Here is a 10,078-nt window from a genome sequence, read left to right as displayed (position 1 = left end):
GGCACTACTGTGGGCATTGTGTATAGGGGGCAGTACTGTGGGCATTGTGTATAAGGGGCATTACAGTGTGTTGTAATATACATAAGGGACACGACTACAGTATATGGTGTAATGTGAATCAGGGGCACTATGGGCCTGATTCAGACCCGTTCGCTATCTGCGTACGCTCGCTAGATGCATATGCAAGTTTGTCAAAGTGATGCCATGGGAAGCGAATGCTCACCAAGGCATAAGCACACCCACCATGTCTTAGCGAGGGGCCACTTTGTGTGAGCGTATGCCCAATCGCACAGGCAGAGCCGCCCTCCAGTAACATGTCATCTCCAGGAAGTGTATTAAAACATTGGCACATCAAGCACCATCGTATGCTAACGCAGTGCTTGTGGTTGCTTTACCCTACCGCAAGTACTGCGAGAAAATCAGTGTAAAAAAATGGCAAGTGACGTGTACTATGACGCTGCCTGTTAATTATGCATGCCTCTAAAATGGCGTTGAAACACCCAGGCACGCCTGCGTCCACATCTCCAACCCCCCGTTATTAGTGTCCTGCCCTTGTTACCACCCACAGGCTGCCTCTCCTGTCACTCCTTACCCTGGACTGCCTTTGCTGTGTAAGCGAGAGGGTTGCAAACGCAGTGTGTATGTTGCGCACACGCAGAATGAAGCGTGTGCATGTGCATACACATGGGCGCCGAGAGGGAGGGGGAGTGGGTACAGTTTACTTCAGCCCGGGCTTGCTAGAGGGGCCCGGCGGGGCCCGGGTCCGGCATCGCCCCCCCCTCCCTCACAGCAGCTCAGCACACAGCTTGTGCTGGGCTGCTGTGTGAGACTGCTCCAGCTGCTGCAGCAGCCAGAGCAGTCTCCTATGGCTGTGGGGGGGAAGCGATCACACTGATCATGCCACCCCTGCTTAGCACCGGGCTGGGGGGCTTACAGCGTCCCCCCTATGTGGCGCTGAAAAAGTTATGGTTATTTATTTTTTCAAGAGGGCGTGGCCATGCCTCCCACGATTAGGCCACGCCCCCTCCATTACCCGGGCCCGCCAGGCTCTCAACGGCCCTGCTCGTATGCAGAACATCAGGCGGCTTGCGAACGCACCGCGCAAGCGAGCGGCTCTGAATCAGGTCCTATATGCGGTATAAAGTGAATAAGATTGTGCTACTGTGTGGCATTATTTGACTTGGGGGGTACTATTGTCTTGCCACGCCCCTTTCTTGTCCCTTTTTCGGCTTGCGCTGTCCCTTTAGAAAAATGAGAGGGAGGGCACAAATTTATAGTTTGCAGTGGGACGATGAACACCCTAACACTGACCCTGGTTGTTTGTTATATTTTTATGATAAATAGCCTTCCAAAGTCATTGTAACTTGCATTTTACATCTCATTATGCATGCCGTGTGATTTGTGATTTTTATATTATCCCATTTTTTGCTATGTGGTTATATCTCTGACTTCTCTTTGTAGCAGTCTGTCTTCTCTTGTCTCCCTGTTTGAGCACCTATCTGCATTTCCTTAATATGTATCCCTTATGTGTCTTCTAAAATGTGCTCCCATAACCAACCTATTGCACTGCTCCTTCTCCTACCATCCTCTTCTTCTTCATCTTCAGGCTTCGCTATGTGTATTTACCAGATGTTTTTGCTGTACTTGTACTACCGCAATACCTGTTATCACTTCTGATGCATTATGGGACAGTGCTGTATGCTCACCTTCCAGGCTATAATTTGCCAGCCACTAACAGGTAGACATGCACTTTATATAATACACCCTCCTGCCATGCAGAGAAATAACCAACCAAATTAATCTTTTTGTTTTGCCACACTATAGACGTAATCTCAGAGACGATCTGGCCTTTACTGTATCAGGTCAAAAAAATGCTTGAAATGTTTTTGAAAAGTGCTCTAGAACTAATTAGCCAAATATATAATAGCAAAAAGTTCTCAAAATATTGTAAAACCTGATCACAGTTTCAACCTGCTTGTAGAGGTTTCATCCTGTTAAAGCCTTTTCAACAAATGTCCAATGGTCCAAATTTCGGTATTATCGTGTTCAGGGGCTGATTCGGAAATCGCAGGTTAAGTGGCTGTAGTTACGGTCAGCCTGATTTATTACCTTACGCTGATTCAAGAGTCCATTCAAATGATGCGGGGGTTTGTGTGTATGCAAGAGGAAACCCGTCCCGCCCATTGATTTTACTCTGGTAACCGCAACGGTCAACATTAGTATTTGCACCAGCTCCATGCTGGGTGCTAGCGTTACATCTGAGACAGGCCGCCCCTTCCTCGTACGCAAGGCTCAGAATCGCACTGAGCATTAGATACAGGCCCAACGCCATCGCATTTTCATGCCAGTTTACGCTCTATTCAATGGAAAGATCTGGCCAAGTTGTGTCTGACTCAGAGTAGGATGGACATACGTAGGGATGCGTACGTTTGTTTCTCTGCATGCGCAGAATGCACAAGATCGCCATTTTGGGGCGGTAAAAGAGATCCGCGTGTTATAATGGACTTTTTGCTTGCCGATGTAAGTGGTGTTTCGTTAGTATCTACCTGAGAGGTGAGTGTCATAACTCGAGTATAAGCTAAAGTCTTCGAATTTATAATTTACTTTTATTCGATCAAATTTTAAAACATTTCGACAACAATCAAATTTCTCTATCTACGCGATTGTTCATCAATTGAAATCACTTTAACCTTAGAACACACAAATGAACAATAGCAATTTCTTATTTTTATTTTACAGTGAATCCACTGAAACTGGCAACTGCAGCTTTTCACGGGAACCCTGCAAACGGAAAAAATTAGTGCATCCAACACCCCATGCAATACGAGCCAATTAAACACTAAACAAATATTTTTATTAACACTCTCTATCTAGCTATTCAATAAACTACTTATATTTCTAATTTAAAGTTTTCTATATTTCTTGACTAACTCTATATTGTTCTTACACTTGTATCTGAGCTCGAGACTTTAACAAACGTTCAGCGCTATTTTCAGTTTCGTGCACCAATTGCTGACTATCTATAAGGCTGTAGTGTACGTTATAAAGCAATGTTCTCTATTTCAGCCCCTTATTCAATTGCAATTGAAGTCTCCTTTATAGTAATTCTCTCTCTGTATCCTTAGTGCAGGTGTTTAGCTGAGATTTTACTGGCAGGCTGTCTAGTTTCAATGTAATGTGTAACAATATCCCTGTCTAGCGATGACTTCTCTGTAGCAAAGATGTATCAATTCACAAGAAAGTTATTTGTATCTATTTCAGTTATGTGTTCTGTCTGCTCTCCTTGAGGTTGTTTTTAGTAAAACTGACTGTCTTGGTAGTATAAATCCTCTATTCATTCCCAGTGTCAGACTGTATAATTCCTGCAGTTGCTATGAGAATCTCTTCTGTGCAGCAGTAGTATAATAACTCCTGGCTGGCCTATGCTTCTGTTCCTGAGCTCACTTAATAGCGTATACAGTATATGAGGGTCACTAACAAAGGCTCAGAGGAGTATATGTTAATGAGGTAGTGTTGCATAGTATTGTGCTTGATCTGAAGGATAGTAATTAAGATCAGTGAGCGCTCATGTGGGAGGTATGTATCAAACTCTCCTTACCACCACAATCACGCCTCCGGTCCACCCTTCAGTCGATCAGCTTCTAAGGCTCTGATTCCAATTCAAAGCTCCCCCCGGGCCATGGCTTCCTGGGATGTCTGACACACCTCCGGCAGTCGGGCTGAAGCCAGAAGATAAGATGATGCCTCTGTTGTCTCCGCACTGCCTCCGGATATGACCTCCGCCTCGTCCCTTCACTGGAACAGCCGGCGGGTATACAGCGCTATTGTAACGGCAGGTAAGCACTGCAGCAGGAGCACCTCCTATGTTCAATATCCTCAGCGAACTGCCACTGCCAACTGCCGCTCCATTCCAACTGCCACCTGCCTGACACTGGTCATGGTACCTGCTCCTGCCCTCCTGAGCAGCTGCAGAGGCTGCTGAGAATTGTCCGCACAGTGTTAGGCTTAATACCTTGCATAGCGGGGTATTACACACGCAACTCAATATCATCCCCTCAATATGTTAAGTGTACTTGGCATATAAAAGAGAGATTTGCGGAACGCTGAATGCAGTCGCTGTACATCTATCATGTCTGACTTCTTAAATCGAACAATGGATAAACTGGCTGCAAATCATCAGCGGACAGTGAGTTTTAGTATCTCTGGATGTGTCCGGGACAGCAGGTATTTGGCTTATGCACATCAGCACTACACTAGGAAGAAGTTCACATACTATGGGAAAATATTAATACTGGCACACAGTGATAAGAGCCTTCAGTCACACTGTACTGTACAGCAAGATTGTGGTGTCCAAAGCACCATTGTAGCATCCAAACATCTTCATATGTACATCCAGTAGTATTAGTAATTATTACGTTGTATTTACTAAGATATAACATGCTTTATTTTGCAGATGAGTCTCGACTTTCAAAAAGATTGGGAACCACTGTTACCGTTGCAGTATAGGGTGAAACGCATATAGTTCCTACAGGTTCTAGCTTATTATTTCACCTTATCATTTTAACTTTCAGTGAATTCCATCACATTTTAGCAGGTTTGTTCCCCTCTGGTTATTGATGGCAGTTTTTAAAATAAATTGTGTATATTCCCCTTAGGCATTTTTTTACTTTATATTTTTAAACTCAGCAATTATGTATTACATGGGGTTGGATAAAAGTCTATTAACTTCACTAAGAAAGACAACCAATATTTTTAGTGAATCTAAATAAAGGAAAGTGTCAGTCTCTGCTTGGATAAGGATTGTTACCGTAATGAAAGGTATTATTATCATTGACTAGCAATGTCAGAGGTTGGTACAGGTAATAAGACAGTATCTATTACATCTGTTTGTACAGCTAGTCACACCACCCAATGTGCATAGGGGACAAATTAACTAGGTCATCTTATTTCCACAGCACAAATCCCAATATACACACATATATTTCTATCCAAATATGAGGTTTAATCAGTGATTTAAAATTGTATACTTCTTGTCAAACATGTGACCCCACAATATTTTGTTTTAGCTTCAATAGGAAAGATTTTTTTTTTTGTAATTGTAATATACAGGGAAACAAAACTAATATTTCTCGGTATGAAAATCTGTCCAGATAAATGTATCAAAATATTTAGTAGTAACTTACATAAGTGGTGAAGAATAGCATTATGCATTATTTTTAGGAGAAAGTGACTAGTCCCAGCAAATTAGGGGTACTTTAAAATGGGTGCTAGAATATTTTAAAGTCGCTAAAGTGTACTTTTATAAAGCATAAAAAATGCAGCTGTTGCAAACACCTGCAATCCCAAAAACACCTGGCCCATACTTTGGGACAATCCAGAAGCCTGCTTCGCTAGTTTTTATACTTGTACCCCAAATTTGTACTTTTTTGCCCCCAAATTTAAAGTACTTTTTTGGGGTGATTGTAACTCTTTTAATATATTTTTTTGACACAGTTACCCTTTAGGGGGCCATCCCAAGGGTGCACAGTGGTTTCCAGACATTTGCACCCCAAAACCGCAAATCTGCACTTCTTTCCACCTGCTAATCAGAGGTGAATCTTTTTTACCTATTACATTGAGAAAAAAAATTATATTATTTATTTATTTATATATTTATTTATTAACAGTTTCTTATATAGTGCAGTAAATTCCTTTGCGCTTTACAATTTGAATCAACATTAACATTTTACTGGGTTGTAAAAGACATACATACATACATATAAGAAATGCATAAAGGACATACATAAGGGTAAGAGGGCCCTGCTCGCAATCTTACAATCTATATTAAAATACTATTAGTAATGAATAACACATTAAAAAAACAAAAAAATATATATGTTTTTGGTTTTCTCCAACCTCCATGTGGAGAAAAAAAACCCAGCGAAAAGTACTTAAAAAATGGCGATAATTTTTTTAATTGAGTACCGACCAGACGAAATCTCATAATTTCCTATGGGAAACGGCTGAACAGGTGAAAAGTCAAATCGGCGAAAAGTTTTCTCCTGTGTTTTTTGACGAACAGTCAGAATTAAATACGGCAAAAAGTTTTCGCCAAAAGCACGTGAAAATGGCTTTTCATCACTAATTGAATACTGGCCATAGGGGGATAGATAATATGTTTATTTAATTTTTTTATTTAGAGTTTTTTATTTATTTATTTTCTTACACATTGTATTTTATTTATTTTTTTTCAAATTGACTTTTAATGTACAACAAAGAAATGATAAAATATGAATAAACAAGTCTGGGAGGATTAATGGTGGACATATCTTTCAAATTTTTACATCTTTATCACAGAATGAAGAAAGTTAATTGAATGAAGAAAGAGAGAACAGATACAAAGGGGAAAAAAAAACAGTGTAACCTTCAAATATAATAAATAAAAACCTGAAAACAACAAAATGAAACAAAGTTAATAAAAGAATGTCAGCACATTTCCAAAACAAGGAGGAAAGAATAAAAGCTCAAGGACGTCATTTAAACATGAATCGATTTAGAAATGAAATGTCATGTACCGGGGCGGGAGGTGGGAGTGAGGGACAAAGGGTGGCAGGGGAAGGAGAAAGGCGAGGCCCAAAATAAATTCCAAAGCATTAAATGGTCATAAGCAGAGAAATGTACCAAAAGTAAATTCCTTTTCAAATGAGAAATCTCACAAAGATGTGCGCTAATGCTGTCACTGCCGCGTCTGTGTTCGCAGCTGCTCTGCAATAATATGCAAATGTCGCACCCGCCGGGATATGCAATGAGACGCCCACCTGCGGCCTTGCAAATCCAAGCATCAATGACGCAGCATCGGTCGCAGACCCTTCGAATTCGCAGTCCTGAGTGAGTCTACGGTCCGCAGGATGATCGCGTGAAGAGAGAGGTCAGAGCCATATTCCTTGCATACAGGATCGCTGTTGCAGGCTGTTTCACTCCCCAAAAACATTTGCGAAACATCTGCGTTCTTCGCCGACACTCCCCGTTACCTTCCCCAAACGCTCCCTACCTGTCAATCACACTGTGAGTAAATTATCATTATGACTACGGTAATGTACCTTGACGCATGCGCTTTGCGACTTTGACACATGCGCAGTTTAATGATAATCACTCAACTCTGTACACATCAGAGTAGTGTATATGTCTGGATGAGGCCCTAAGTACTTTTCCATGGACGTGAATATTTTGAATATGTTAAGGTGCCCACACACATACCGATGTGCTCACGATCCGATTTCTTGTCCAATTTCCTCATGAACTTTCACAGGAGCTCCCTTGCTGTCGTGATCACGATTTTGGAAAAAAGACATCTAATCTGTTTTACGATCTCACGCTCTATCGGATTGTATGCATCGTGAGATTGGCCATAACAAATCGTGAGTAAAAAAAAAACAGGCTCTTGACTATTGATGGGAAATTTAAATAGCCATAACAATGGGAAGGGCTATCTAGGGAGTATAAAAAGCAGTCGCCCTTTAAAATGTGTGTACATTCTGCTCTGCTACTAGATGAGGCTAGGTGTATTCCTGCTGAACCCTGTACATTGCTACTGTGCTCTTTGTATTTGGCTTGCTTTTTACAAAGTTTATTCTACCTGCAAGTGTGTGCTACCTACCTGCATTCTATCCTGTTCCTGAATTCTGTACTGATGCGTCCTTATTGGTATAGAGTGTTGGTCGCTGAAGCCGGGGTCCGGTAGATTAGGAAGAGGGCCCAGCGAAGAAGGACGAGAGCATGCTGGACCAAGGAGTGGCTGGACCAAGGAGTGGCTTCTACAAAGGGATACCCACTCTCACATATCCCTGCTGATGGAGATCAAGGAGAACAACCCGGACGACTATCGGAACTACCTGCGCATGGATGACGCCACTTTCCAGGAATTGATGCATCTGGTGACCCCCCACATCCAGAGACAGGACACAAGGTGGCGGCGGGCAATCCCTGCTGAAGACAGACTGGTGGCTACCCTGAGGTACCTGGCTACAGGAAGGTAATTTGAAGACCTGAAGTTTGGGACACTCATCTCACCTCAGTCCTTGGGCATCATCATTCCGGAGACCTGCAAAGCCATCGTAAAAGTGCTACAGTACCATTAGTGCAAGGTAAGTAAAAAAAACACACCACACATAGGTTTCTTGTTTAAAAGTTTTTTTTATTTTTTTTTACCTAACATAAAGGAAAAATAACATTCATTTAGTACAATGTGCACTGACCTGCAGGCAACTGAAGGTGTGCACTAAACTGAGTGCAATATACTTTTTTGTAACAAGTTCACAAAAGAGCATTATCACCAAATTTTATGAATCCCAATAGGTAGCTGGCTGTATGTGATAGGGTGGGTCAGACGCCAGTTTGAACAGGCCAATACACACATGGCATAAGTACACATTGTGGCCCCGGCTCCCAACAATGTGTACTTGTGCCATGTGCGTAGTGACCTTGTCCAAATGGCGTCATCACCACCCTATCCCATGCAGCAAGCACCTATTAGAAATCATAAAATTTGGTGACATTAACAGCAAGACCAAAAAACAACCAAATTAAATATCACCAAATTTTATGAATCCCAATAGGTAGCCGGCTGTATGTGATAGGGTGGGTCAGACGCCAACTTGAACAGGCCAATACACACATAGCACATGTGGTATACATTGTGGCCCTGGCTTCCAGCAATGTGCGTAGTGACCTTGTGCAAATGGCGTCATCACCACCCTATCCAATGCAGCAAGCACCTATTAGAATTCATAAAATTTGGTGATATTAAAAGCAAGACACAATTTACATCTCTGTATATTGGGGCGACTCATCCGCTGCATCCAGCAGAGCATTAAACAAGGTGGTGCTGGTGCTTAGGGTGCTTTATGGGGGAGTAATATCTAACTGGGCAGGGGGGGGGGGACGGACATACCTATTTGGGGCAGGGGAAAATAGCATTGGATCTGCAATGTAGGTTGAATTTTAGATATTTTTGCTCACACAGCGACTCAACAGGTCATAGTTTAACCTTAGAAAATTTCTTTGGATATCTGTGTCCATATTGCTCAATGTGCTGTTCACGTGAGCTGTGAAATCATCTATTGCATCTGGGGGTTTCTGCAGCAGCCGTTCTGCGTTTTGAAAAAAATGTCCTCACGCTCAGTAAGATTCTCCTTTCTCCCTTGTTTTTTTTTCTTTTTTTGGGGTTGTTGAGAAGATGAGGATCCAGGTGGAAGTGGTGTTTCCACTTGTGTGGTATTCTCCGGCTCACTGTCACCACCGAGCAGACTGAGGTCCGGTGTGGATGCTAAATCAGGGTCTTGGGTGGGAGTCAATATAGGGAAAAAAGATATAAAAAAATATTATAGTCATGTTTTAACCCTTTTTTTTACTATTTTTACAGTTTTCTAACACCGTGGAGGAGTGGACCAGCATCGAGGAAGATTTTGAACAACGTTGTAATTTCCCTAACTGCGGAATAGCCATCGATGGGAAACACATCCGCATCAACCCGCCTGCCAACACCGGATCATATTACTACAACTACAAAGGATTCTTCAGCATCGTTCTCATGGCAGTGGTGAATGCCAACTATGAATTTCTGTTTGTGGATGTCAAAAAGACGGCTTTCTACCAGAGACTCGCCAACAAAACCCTCAACTTGCCCTCACTGGACCAGACAAAGCACGGCATAAATTACGTTTTCGTCGCAGACGAGGCTTTTGCATTACATGAACATGTGATGAAGCCATTTGCACAGAGGGCCCTGACCAGAGAGTAGAGGATCTACAACTACCGTCTATCCCGGGCACAGCGCATTGTGGAAAATGCATTTGGAATAATGAGCAACCGCTTCCGCATTTTCCACACCACCATCAACCTACATGTGGAGAAGATAGACTGGGTCGTGATGGCGTGCTGTGTGCTGTACAACGTTCTGCAAAGAAAATCTACTCAACGAGGACCAGTCCCAGCTAGACCAGAAGATGTAGGACCCCTGGAGGACATTGAACATTTGACATCTGTGTCTGCACCACCAATTACAACAACATCCACCGCACGTGCCAAAGAAGTGAGGGAG

The sequence above is a fragment of the Taudactylus pleione genome, unplaced genomic scaffold, assembly GCF_031769625.1.
Source record: "Taudactylus pleione unplaced genomic scaffold, aTauple2 ptg000337l, whole genome shotgun sequence".
NCBI classification, from domain to species: Eukaryota; Metazoa; Chordata; class Amphibia; order Anura; family Myobatrachidae; genus Taudactylus; species Taudactylus pleione.
This window is presented reverse-complemented; position numbering follows the sequence as displayed.